This window comes from Procambarus clarkii, chromosome 60, assembly GCF_040958095.1.
Source record: "Procambarus clarkii isolate CNS0578487 chromosome 60, FALCON_Pclarkii_2.0, whole genome shotgun sequence".
In the NCBI taxonomy this organism is placed as follows: domain Eukaryota; kingdom Metazoa; phylum Arthropoda; class Malacostraca; order Decapoda; family Cambaridae; genus Procambarus; species Procambarus clarkii.
The window spans coordinates 22,050,475-22,063,280 of record NC_091209.1 but is presented as its reverse complement, the minus strand read 5'-3'; the positions used below and the strand labels follow the sequence as shown (position 1 = coordinate 22,063,280).

Sequence of the window (12,806 nt, the reverse complement as noted above, 5' to 3'; positions counted from 1 at the left end):
TTATCTCGTGCATATTAAAATTGGAATGGGCACCTTCTGTATGTTTGAAGTTGTTATTGAGCATCAAAGATTTTCCTAGCTTTCGTCTAAAGTGGGAATTCTATCATATCATATAATTACTGATACTTCATATTAGTAATTTTCTCAGTTGCTTGTCAGTGTATACCACACTTTAGAAGTGTCAAAGTATGTTTATCTTGGTCTTGTTTTATATAGGTAGGGAGGAAAGGGAAGAGATAGGATTGGGTGGAAAAAGTCAAGGAGGGAGAGAGGGAAAGGAATATGTGAGGAATGAGGAAGATAGGAAAGAGGGAGGCAGGTAGGCAAGAGGGCAATGACAGAGTTATGAAAACGGCATGGACGGAGGCATGTAGTAAGGAATGAGTAAGGCAGGGAAACAGGAAGACAATGGGACAGGAAGGGAAGCAGGAAGACAATGGGATAGATAGGGAAACAGGGAGGTAGGGAAGAAGACAGAGGCATGAAGCGTCTCAGGAGCAGAGAGGGAATCAAAAAGGAATGGAAAGGGTGAAAACAAGGAGGAACTAAAGGAAGTAGAGAAGCAGGGAGGGGAACCAGAGAGGTAGATAGGGAATCATAGAGTAAGGGAGGATACTAGAGAGGCTGTCAGAAAGGCAAAGAGGCAGACTGACTAGGCGGGAGAAAGGAAGACAGGCAGGAAGGAGGGCAAAGAGATAGTGAAGTATGGATGACGACTCTCAAATCGGGAGATATATAAGCAGAGTGAGAGAGTGAGAGAGAGACAAGGAGACAAGGAGGCAGAGAATGATGGGAGGAGAGGTTAAGAAAGAGATGAAGAGAGAAAAGCCTGGCGACGGCAGCTAATAGCGAAAGTGGCTCCATAAAAGTTGGAGTGAAAGATGAAAGGAATTAGTCTGAGAAAGTGCTAAAGTTGAGAAAAAAGTATCTAAAAATAAAATGTGACCAAGTTGGGGGGCGGGGGCTGGTTATGGGTGAGAATTTGGGGGGCTGGAAATGTTGTGAGCTTGATGGGGAGTGCGATGGAAGGGGTTGATGTGGAAGGGGACGATGGAGGAGGCCTGGTATGGGGACGGGGATATGAAAATAAGTTTCCTTGGAACGCGTGAAAAAGGTATGAAAGTTATGCAGGTATATTTTCGAGAAAGTAAGGAGAGGAGGCAAAAGACAAGGGAAACTCTAAAAATTAAACGACCAATGCGACGGAAATAAAGGGAACTTTGAGGCCAAGTAAGAGGAAAAGGTAAAAATATTTTGTTTATAAATCAGTGAATGAATAAATTATTACAGAAAGAAAAATGATAGGGAAATTAAGAGGGAACTAAAATCATAAGGTTAAGATATAAAAAAAGAGGAAAAATGGATGAAAAGACATAAATAAAACAATAAATAATAGAAAAAACACAAATTAAATAAATTTATATTTTTATTAGGGAGAGGAAATATGCATAAATAAGTAACAACGCTGGTGTGAAAGTGACACTGTTCCGTATATATGGTTGTTCCAACACGTACTGTGAGAGCTCGCATGGTATGCCACACAGTACTTAAGAAATATGGAGTATTTATGGAGCTCCTGGAGTATCAAGACTTATAAGTTATAATTGTAACTTAGATCCATAATGTAATTAGGATTATCAGGGAGATCACGTAATAAAAATTAATAAAATAAATGGAGATAAGATCATCAATAATTGAGAGCACATTCTTAAACACAAAAATATTTCAAATATTTGTAAAACATATAAACAATCTTTACAAATTGTAAAACTTCCTCCAAATTATAAAATAATCAGGATAACTTCAGCTGTGTTAATTAAAGTTGTGGGATCAGAATGTTACTGGAACATTACCGAGGCGAACACAACACACTTTGGTCTGTGATCGCTTGCATTAGAACCGCGGCCAAATGGAGATTGAATTACACGCAGGTATTAATTTTAATGAAAAACGTGGTAAATGTGCTCTTGCCAATTTTTTTTTATATTAACATTCTGATAAATTTAACGTTCTGCCAATGGAAATGTATCTCACTAGCAAGGTGAAAAATGTGCGTATTAGATGATGAGTCACAATAACGTGGGTGAAGATATGATGACCAAACCACATATCAGAAGATGAGGAGACGACGATGTTTCTGTCCGTCCAATCCATATCAAATTGCAGGACTCGATAATGGTCCAGGACGGACCGAAACGTCGTCGTTTCTTCACTTTCTGATGTGTGGTTTGGTCATAATGCATGTATTATATCCTCCTACAAAAACCTTATTTTCAAGCTGTGCTAATACAAGCTGTGGCGTTTACTAAATATGATTGTTTTTCTTCATATTACGTACATGAGGTTTTTCGAAAATTTCAAACTCGTAGCCAGTTTGAGATTTTAACTTTTCTTGAATCACTTTAATAGAGTATGGTGATAATTTAATCTTCATGCACGTCATATTTATATTGCAATCTATATTATCGTGGGTAATATCTTTTCAGTAATTTGGATCATCAATGGTCTCATCTCAAGCCTGGAAAACACAAGGCCGTCGGTGTACCAACCAGGCTGCGATGCTCACGATAAGGAAGGTCACAAAAAAAAGTCAATTATCATAAGAACCTAATCAAGGAAACTGCAGACGACCTTTTTGCCCTCATACATGGCAGCTCCTGTTTATGCCCTCCCAAAGTCATTCATATGCATGTCTAACCTACGCTTGAAGCAATCAGGGATCCTCCGACTATTATGTTACCCTGTAATTGGTTCCATAAATTCACAACCCTCTTACCAAACCCTTGGAATCTAGTAAATCGGCATAATATCTGCACTATTTCAGGTTTCCTTCAGTGTGGTGAGGTTCAGTTCCATTGTGTGTGTGTGTGTGTGTGTGTGTGTGTGTGTGTGTGTGTGTGTGTAAGAGAGAACAAATGAACACGAGTGTGTAACTGATAATAATAGTTTTCCCAAATTAGAAATAATTTTATAATTAATCTAATTATCTATTTAAATAATTATGCAATGCATTTATTTTTACCAAATCACTATTTGCAATTGTGCTATTAATGTCATACAACTAAAAATTAAATGAGTTAAGTATCTTGGAATATTGAGAATATTTGACGTAACCAAACGAAGATCTATATGAAATCAAAGAAGCTGGAACCGAGTCATATGATGAAAAGGAAATTACGCACCCTCATGCCTAAATTATAGTACCTCTAGACCCAAATTAAGCAAAAATTGTTTCTAAATGACAATACCCACAACGACTAAATTACGGTACCTCTATTTAGAAAATATGGTCCCCGTATATTTAAGCTAAGATACCCCTATGCCTAAGGTAAGATAATTCTATGTTCCAATGCCCCTATGCTTAAAGGAAGATACCCTACTACACAAAGTAACATATTTTGATGAGAATAAATCCTGAAATAAGAAAGACCTGTGCTTCAAGTAAGTCACTATTCACAAACTAAGATAACCACAATTTCCTTGTTCGTAGATAATAAAAAATCATCTTTCACCTATTCATAAAGAAGGCTAGTCCAGTACCTAAAGATGTCTATCCCTTTCTTTAAAGTAATATTTCCATGAACATAATCCCTTGGCTTTATACCTGTCTGACCTCAACAGGTTACCACTGTGTCTCTTGAAAGTTTCCGGCTTTTCTCAAGTGTGAGGTACCATATGACTGTATGCATCCCTATATGAATTAAGATAACAGGCATTCCCCAATGCATTGAGTAATCAGTGCCAATACCCATAGAAAGTTGTGCTTAGAATAACCTAAGTCTGTGACTAGAGCAAAATTTAAGGAAGCTATACATAATCCTAGAGTTAGCCATGCCTATGATTACTTATGCATAAAGTAAGAGAATTGTTTCTTAAAAATATTAAATCTCTTAATAAGGGGGACCACATATTTAAATATTAACATACGTCGAAAGAAATATAACTATTTATCTAAGGAAATACTTCTAGTAAGCTACCTTTATGCCTAATGTAAGATTCCCATAATCCCTAAAATAAGATAATCCGATATCTAAAGCGAATTACCTTTGTGCCTAAGAGGCATGATTCTCGATAACTCCATAAATTAAGTTTCCTCTGTGCCTAAACAGACGACTACATCTACAGGAACCAGTTCATGGTTCCTGTCCTGACTTACTGCTTGCTGAGAGCAGTGAACACTGAATACAGTGAAACTGAAATAAAACTATTAAATTTATATTTCCTTTCTTCCTATTTCCTTCATTCTTATTTCTTTTCTTCCCGTTTCTCGTCTTCCAGTCCCATTATTTTGTAAAGTATTTTTTTCTATTTTTTTAGATACTGTTTACTTTCTTTTGTTCTTGAAGAAAAACAATTATTTTGTTTTTTATTTAGTTCTTTCAATAGGAAAATATTGAAACTGAACAAAGCCGCTTATTAAACAGATTTTTATTCTCGTAAAAAACGCATGTGACCATAAATTGGTAGGTGGTAGAACAAATGGTCAAAATCAAAATCCCTATTTTAAATAGAACAATCATTTACAATGCACTCAAATAGAGCTTCTTTAAAGTGAACATAAATATAATTTCTTTACTGTACACGCAACCAACACTATAAAACCCACACTATCAACTCTTTTAAATGCACCAAAACAAGAAGGATTTAGGAGACCTTCCAGCACTAACTCAATAAATATGTCAATGCTTGATAATGAACCTCTTGTTACGTTCTATAACAATTTCATTCTTCAAGCTACCTATTTCACAGTTTTATATTGGCTAAATCAAGAGATCTAAATGGCCGGCTCAGAACATTAGCGCACCCGTAAAACACACCACTTTGAGCGTTCTTTTCTCAGTTTTGAAAATGTGTGTATGTGTATGTGTGTGTGTACGTGTGTGTGTACTCATCTAATTGTGCTTGCGGGGGTTGAGCTCTGGCTCTTTGGTCCCACCTCTCAACTGTCAATCAACTGATGTACAGATTCCTGAGCCTACTGGGCTCTATCATATCTACATTTGAAATTGTGTATGGAGTCAGCCTCCACCACATCACTGCCTAATGCATTCCATCTGTTAACTACTCTAACACTGAAAAAGTTCTTTCTAACGTCCCTGTGGCTCATTTGGTTACTCAGTTTCCACCTGTGTCCCCTTGTTCGCGTACCACAAGTGTTGAATAGTTTATCCTTGTCTACCCGGTCGATTTCCCTGAGGATTTTGTAGGTTGTGATCATGTCTCCCTTTACTCTTCTGTCTTTCAGTGTCGTAAGGTGCATTTCCCGCAGCCTTTCCTCGTAACTCATGCCTCTTAGTTCTGGGACTAGTCTAGTGGCATACCTTTGAACTTTTTCCAGCTTCGTCTTGTGCTTGACTAAGTACAGGCTCCATGCTGGTCTGTGTGTGTGTGTGTGTGTGTGTGTGTGTGTGTGTGTGTGTGTGTGTGTGTGTGTGTGTGTGTGTGTGTGTTTTGATGAAATAATCCTTTTTACTGTAATTAGTGCTTAAAAAATATGCAGTGTTATTTTGTGTAGATAAATAGTTTTTATTTATTTTTTACATTTCATAAATGAATGGCATTAGTTTATATTAAATCGTAATCCACTAAGAAAATAAAACGAAAATTCCGAACGTTTTCGTGTTTCAACCCATCAGGGAATACATAAAACACGAAAGGGTGATCAATTTGCTTTGGAACTTATAGTTGGAAGCTTTAATTAAACAATGAGATTTGTAGTCTCAGAGGTTACGAGTTGACAGAGACCGATTTATAATTAGCCAGAATAAAAGCATATGGACGGCAGAAACAAGGCAGAAGTGGCACCATGCTCTTTCAAACCTTCAGGCACTGTGCATCTCAAGCAGTATCGCTCCATAACAGTCGCTAATTAGCGACTGTTATCAATAACGAAGGCTCTCAATGAAAGTGGCTAATTCGGTGTCTGTTTACTATAGGGCAGGGCGCTTGGGCCTCTGAAGTGCAATGTCTACTTCAATTATTTACTTCTCATTACTCAAGTTCTAACCAATGCTGGTTACTGCTCTCTAATTGTTACATACTCAAGAGATGGGGAGTCAAATCCATATATGAAACACATTTTCGCTCACATAATGGTATATACCTCTGTCGTGCCTGACAAGGTAGAGACTGATCTCTAGTTTTGACTCAGTCTGGTTAGACTAGCCGGTACATAAGAGCTTTGAGCACCGTTGATATATTGGTGGTCTTATTGTTATATACAGCTATTGTTCGTTAGATTCCTCAGCTGGTCCAGTTTCGTATACAACCAGGTTATGCCATTTTCTTGAATATCACTCCATAACCAATCTTTATTAGTTTCGTGGCTGATTTACATGTGTAAGCTGTTCGCTTAGTACGTATAGACGTCTGATTTCCAATCAACCGATCATATAAAGACTCTGGGTAACAGTTGGGGTTAGCTTTATCCTGTTGCTAATTTAATTGTATCATAATTTAGCACAAAACGTTCAATGCTAATAAAGTAAAATATTATTCTTATCAAATAAGTATGTGTGCTTGGTTAGTATTTTCATGAACATCATTGACATTAGTTAAAACATACTAGAGAGATTTAAAATCTAAACTTAAACTTGCAACACCTGGAGAACTGTGGCTGGTAACAGGAGTTTGATGCTGTGGGTAGTCAGAGTGCACCTCACCATCATACAGCCTGAACAATCATTCTCCGCAATCGGTCACAGAAAACAGCTGTCAACCAAGTACTCAGGAACGAAGGAAATTGTACGCAATTTTCAAATGCCAAGATGCTGGGATTGACTCCACCCATCTCAGCTAGAAGTTACTGTTCATTTCCTGAAGAGCTTTTCTTTTTACCCCTAAAAGGAGAGTTGTGTCATTCGCTAGCTGTTTCAAGAAGGTTTATTTTGTGAAGTCGCAGAGGAGTTACGGCCAAACTTTTGAAATAAAAAACAAATAGTAGGATTCTTCGATATATTACTGGCCCCTTCTGTGGAGAAAAAATTTCTATAAGCGTTCATACACGAGACAGAAAATGGTGTGCGAGAGCAAGAGAATGAAATTGATACATTGATAGAAAGTTAGATAGGATGATATAAAGAGAAGCAGTCAAGAAACTAAGCACAATAAGGTGCCTTGTTAGTCTGGTCTACAGCAGTGGTTGCACAACTAGAAGCACATCTTGAGCACGTGTTACTTGCATGGTCTGCAGCAGATCTTTTCTCCGACTTCTGGACAAATTAGACAATCAAACAAGACGAGAGAAGTCAGCGTTATGTAAATGGTCAAAATTCTAAAGATTCTTTACATGGGCCCCAGTTTCAAGGACAACCAGAAGACGGAAACTACAACAAAGCCGTTCAGGCATTAAAATCCTTTTGCTAGCTGGGCCATTGTTATGAATATCATTTCACTAATCATTTCTACACTTCCACTTCTTCCTGTTCTTTACTTCCCTTTCTTTTACACCCTAATGATCTTCTCCACGCTCATGTTATACACTTTCCCACCTTCATCTTTTTTTACTCCATCAACTTCATCTCTCAATTCCCTACTCTCATTTTTCCTCTATTCTCTATCTTAATTCCTGATCTTCCTTAGTGCTCGAAATTAATAATCCTCACTGCTCGAAACTCATTTTCCTCACTACTCAAAATTCCGTTTTCTCAATCAAATTTTCCTCAATCGTTATATTTGTCTTCCTTACTCTGTCATTCTCACATTCAGCATTTTCCTGCATTTATCTTCCTCATTTCTCACTCTCATCTTCACAATCATACTCCTCACTTCTAATCACAGCTTCCTCAATTCCGCCAATAATCTTCCCCACTTTTTCTCACTACATTTCCTCATCTTCCCCCTCCCCCTCCTCCCCCTTAACCCTGGGATCCTACCCACTGCTGGCGCAGTTACCACCCGACAGTGCATGCAGCCTCCACCATTCCCAGGCCAATAAGGTTCGAATTCGCTACTTCAAAGAAACATTTCAAGTGTTGTGATATTGGCAGACACAAGTATCTGCCCCACTACAGGTAGCATACCAGCTACACCAGTAAAGTTCGTATACCTTCTCTCTTAGGTTTACCTTATGCACTGTTGATTAAACGCGTCCCTGTGTAGTTTAGGGCATCGGGGTTTTATGTGCTTCCCTTTGGGTTTAATTATGTTTGCGCCTCGTGTGCCATAGATCAAAAGCTGCGTTCTTTTTAGGGCGTTTTATTTTTGTGCAGATTATCAGCGTGAAACATGAGAGGGTGTAGATAGGGGGCAGTGGAATTAGATACTCCAGAGTGGTGATATTGAAACAGGGCGTGAATAACATCATTCCCTTCTTGGAAGGGAATGATAGCACGTATCAACGAGTTTTTCATCTGCGTTTATCTGTTCTTTTGAAAGTTTAGGAGAAAAGCTGCGGAGTGTCTTTTTTGGGACACGTATCCTTGATGTGTGTATCAACAGTGATACGCTCAAACTTTCTGCAGAGTACAAAGAGGAATAATATTGGCAGATGTAACAGCAAAATTTATGCTGACATGTATACTACAATACAGGACATGATTTATATATTTTATATAAACGCGCATGGAAATGTATACACACATACACACTCACATCTAGATGTATTAGTTTACACTTGTAAAGCTAGTTGTTAGTACATTCTATAGGAAATCCATTTTACTACTTTGGGTTTGAATCTGTTGTTATTTGTGAATAATTTCATTTTGGCTATTATTTACAGAAATAATTATGTAATGTTTAGACTAGATCACCTTTGACATTTTTAGTTAATCCCCTTGCGCTGGTCGGTACAGTGAAGGCTAGTATTTTATATGGTGAGCGTTCAATCACTGATGGTTCAAGCAATTGGGCACCATTTATAATCTCAGACCTTATTCTCCCAGTTCCCTATTCCCCTATTTCAGTTCATTGTCCCCATATTCCAACTCCTTATCCCCACATCCCAACTCCTTGTCCCCATAGCCTTTCCAAATACTGTAGAGTTACGCTGGCTTATCTCTTTCACGTGATAAATATCTTACGTTATTTTTGACATTGTTAAGTATTTGACGGGAGCCACAAGTCTTTCCTGCTCCCGTTCCTTTACTTAATATTCTTAAATTTATTATTATTATTTACCTGTCTTTCTGCGGATTAGTTATCAAATTAGGAAACTGTTATCTAGGCTGCTTTACTTGAATTATCCCAACAGCAAATTAAGATTTATTTTTGTTGTTCTAAATGTTATCAAAAAATATTTGAAAATTTATGAATCTTTACCTTATATCTGTTGAAGTTATAATCATCCACATTACTCTTCCCCCATTCTCATTTATCCTCTGTTTCTTGTAGCTTTTATTTCTTTTTCTGTTTTTCCACTCGGGGGCAGACTACTATCTGCAGCTCCAGCCAACTATCGCGAGTTACTCTGGAAATATCGGGTCGCCGGAGCCCCCCACATATTCCACTTCTCAGAATCCCAACAGCAAAAATAGTCGAGGCTTTTGCCGAATAACTTTTGCATCCTATTGTAGCTTTTCCACACGCTGAGAAGTCGCCTTCCTTTTGCAATGTTAAAATGGAACTTTTGGACGTGGGAAGGGAAAGAAGTATGGATGAGATGGAGACTCAGGAGAGAAGGAGCAAGGAAATAGTAATGGAGAACCATTTGAAGGGGAAGTAAGCTGACGAAGAAATGTAAATGAAGGGGTGTGGGCGAGGAGAGGCCTTAGAAGAATATGGAAGGGGAAGAGGGGGAAATAAAGATCAACATCAAGGGAAGAGGAAGATACAGAGGAAGTAATGACGTAAAGGTAAACAGGTACATCATAATAAGAGATAAAATCCTTATAATATTCTTTAATTTTAACACTGCCCGACTTCCATGGTTTGGGAGACACCTAAGGTGGAGAAGTCCTCTGTGGTGGGGAGTAACCTGGAGTGGGGGGAGTCACCTGGACTAGGAGAGCCTCCGAGGGTGGGGGAGTCACCTAGGATTGGGGAGCAACCTGGAATATGGAGTCATCCGGTTCTGTCATATTCCCTTTGTATCAAAGGAGAGCCATCAAATAATTGTATGCTCGATGTTGCATTCATTTGAATGTTGAGTACTGGCATCATATCTCGAATGAATAGTGAACAATCAGTAGCTGAAGTTAGGCAGCATTCACCTCACCCTAATCTTCATCGCTCTCTACGATAAATACTACTCATTGGGTTAGGTGAGTCCACGTTTATAAATGCCCATGTTTTTGCACGTGAACGTAGTACACGTGTGTTCTTAGTGTCCAGTTAATGAACTTGTTTCCGTCTCGTTTGTCGGAATCCGACATGGGATGTTTGCTCTTTGCCCCCAGTTTGGCTTTCCGTGTTTGCATTCACCGATTTTTTAGACTTCAATAGTTTCTTCAACTCACAATGTTTATCAAAAATGAAGGCTTGCCACAATGGTTTAATTCTCTCTCTCTCTCTCTCTCTCTCTCTCTCTCTCTCTCTCTCTCTCTCTCTCTCTTTTGAAAGGAAAGGTGATAATTTGTTACTTGTGTAAGGTAGATGAGACAATTAGTGAGTGGCGTGAAATATGTTGTATCATGAATGACTGGTGTGAGACAGAGGGGACCATGAGTGACTGGTGTGAGACAGAGGGTACCATGAATGACTGGTGTGAGACAGAGGGTACCATGTGTGACTGGTGTGAGACAGAGGGTACCATGTGTGACTGGTGTGAGACAGAGGGTACCATGTGTGACTGGTGTGAGACAGAGGGGACCATGTGTGACTGGTGTGAGACAGAGGGGACCATGAGTGAGGGTTTGAGGGAGATGAGACAGTGAACGTGGTGATGTGAGGCCGGTGTGCCTGGAAGAAGCAACCATCGCCCATATTACCTGACGTAATATATTGCTCCTCATTTCATCCCAGTCAGAAGAAAGATTACCTTCATTTGACAAACAGATTATTTTCGGGATATTGATTTGTTCTCATTTGCAATTTGTCTATAGCGTAAGGGTATTCGGCGTTGGTATATGTGTTAGGTTAAGTAAAAGATAGACAGTTGACGGGCGCATGTGTCTCCGAGGCATTCTCACGTACCGATAAATCACACATTGAAAATCTACGCTTATATTACCATTTATTGCCATTCTGAGACAAGTCTTCTTATTGACACTCATTTTGCTCTCTCAGGTTATCTGTTATCCGGCTCTATCTCTCTCTCTCTCTCTCTCCTTTTTTATTTTAACTTAAACTAGAGTTTATAAAGAATAGTACTGATTTTCCTAATGAAACTAAAAGCTAAGAACAGTTTTTCTACATCAGATCATCTAAACTCTGACCCCAAGAAGCTCATTTATTTGATTAACTTATTAATATTTTCCATTAAGTATAAACTTTATTTAATTGTAAATGACAATGATGCTCGTTACTGGATGATGCTGGAGCCAACCGTGTGCCAGCGTGTCTGTCTTGCTCTCTCGTAAGAGTGATTGAAGAAAACATCGGATAAGGCATCGCTGTTGTCGTCTACGTGACACTCTCGTTGATTAAATATTGAACCTTAGATGGAGCATTATCTCGGCCTCGATAAGACGCAGCGAAGTGGAAGGATGAAGAAGTGAAGAAACACAAGGATCAGAAAAAGAACCAATAAAAATGGTATCACTGAATGCAGAAAAAAAGGGAGTGAGAATGTACGAAAAAAATGGTACGAAAAATAATAATCCTGAAAATAGTAAAATGGGACAATTGAGAGTTATCAAAAGAAAATGGAAAAGAATGAGCAAGGACTTGCAGATGAATTACACACACGGCTTGATCTCACATCAAAGCAATCTAGGATAGTGTTTTAGGTCTGTGTTACCGGCATGTCTAACAACGTTAAAAATTTTCCCAATATGTAAATGCATAAACTATAATTAAAATAAATATTTAACCATAAGTTTTTGGAACCTTTGCAAGTAACATACATAACTGAAAATGCTTTGACAATTGATCATCGCGGATGAACAAAAAACGTGGGAATCATTAAATATATCTTAAAACTTTGCTTTTTACCTGTTTCACATTAACATCTTCACCGGCTTCACTGTCGTCATATTAAATCATCTTGCTTGATGCTCTACATACCAATAAAAATCTCTTAAGATTCTGTAATGGAAACAAACTAAAATGTCTCTTTATTTTGCATCTACGTACAACGGTAGAGAACATAAGAATCAAGAAACCTTTGAAGACTTGTGGAGCCTTGCAAGGCAGCTCCTATATGAACCTAACCAGACTTATTCATCTGTATGACTAACTTTTGTTTGAGGCAGCCGAGTGATCCCACTTTTATTGTGTAACCTAGTATTTTTTCTAGAAATTAGCTTCTCCGAAATTAATATTTATGCAGGTCTCATCGAAGTCGAAACATTAAAAGGATTACTTCGACGTCTAAGCAATGTTTGTTAGAAACTCTTGTCATAGAACAAGGTTTTCCCCTAGTTGATGCAAATGTCTTAGCTTACATGGTTGGCCAGGGATGGATTTAGAGATGAATCAGTGTAAAAAATGTTTCTAGATTATATTCTTGTGGAAATATTTTCGCATTTAAGGGCCTCTGGTTATATCTTTTGTTAGGTGACTCTGGGAAAGCGATATCACATTTTTTATTATTTTCCCTTGAATGGGTGTAATATGCTTAAAAAATAAGCTTCGTGTATGTAGGTCTAAATGACGTTTTGAACTACAGGATATTCAAAATCCAAAACCATGTACTCTAATGTTCTATTAATATTCTGCTGCACCAAATAGTCAATGATTTTAAATTCTGAATTATATGTATATTTATT

General features: G+C 38.1%; 1 protein-coding gene across 1 annotated transcript in view; it reads right to left on the bottom strand.

The window, feature by feature from the left end:
* The window catches only part of LOC123766703 (neuroligin-4, X-linked), a 130,625-nt gene that overhangs the window by 66,470 nt on the left and 51,349 nt on the right, over positions 1-12,806 (bottom strand). The gene's annotated exons all lie outside the window — the stretch shown is intronic.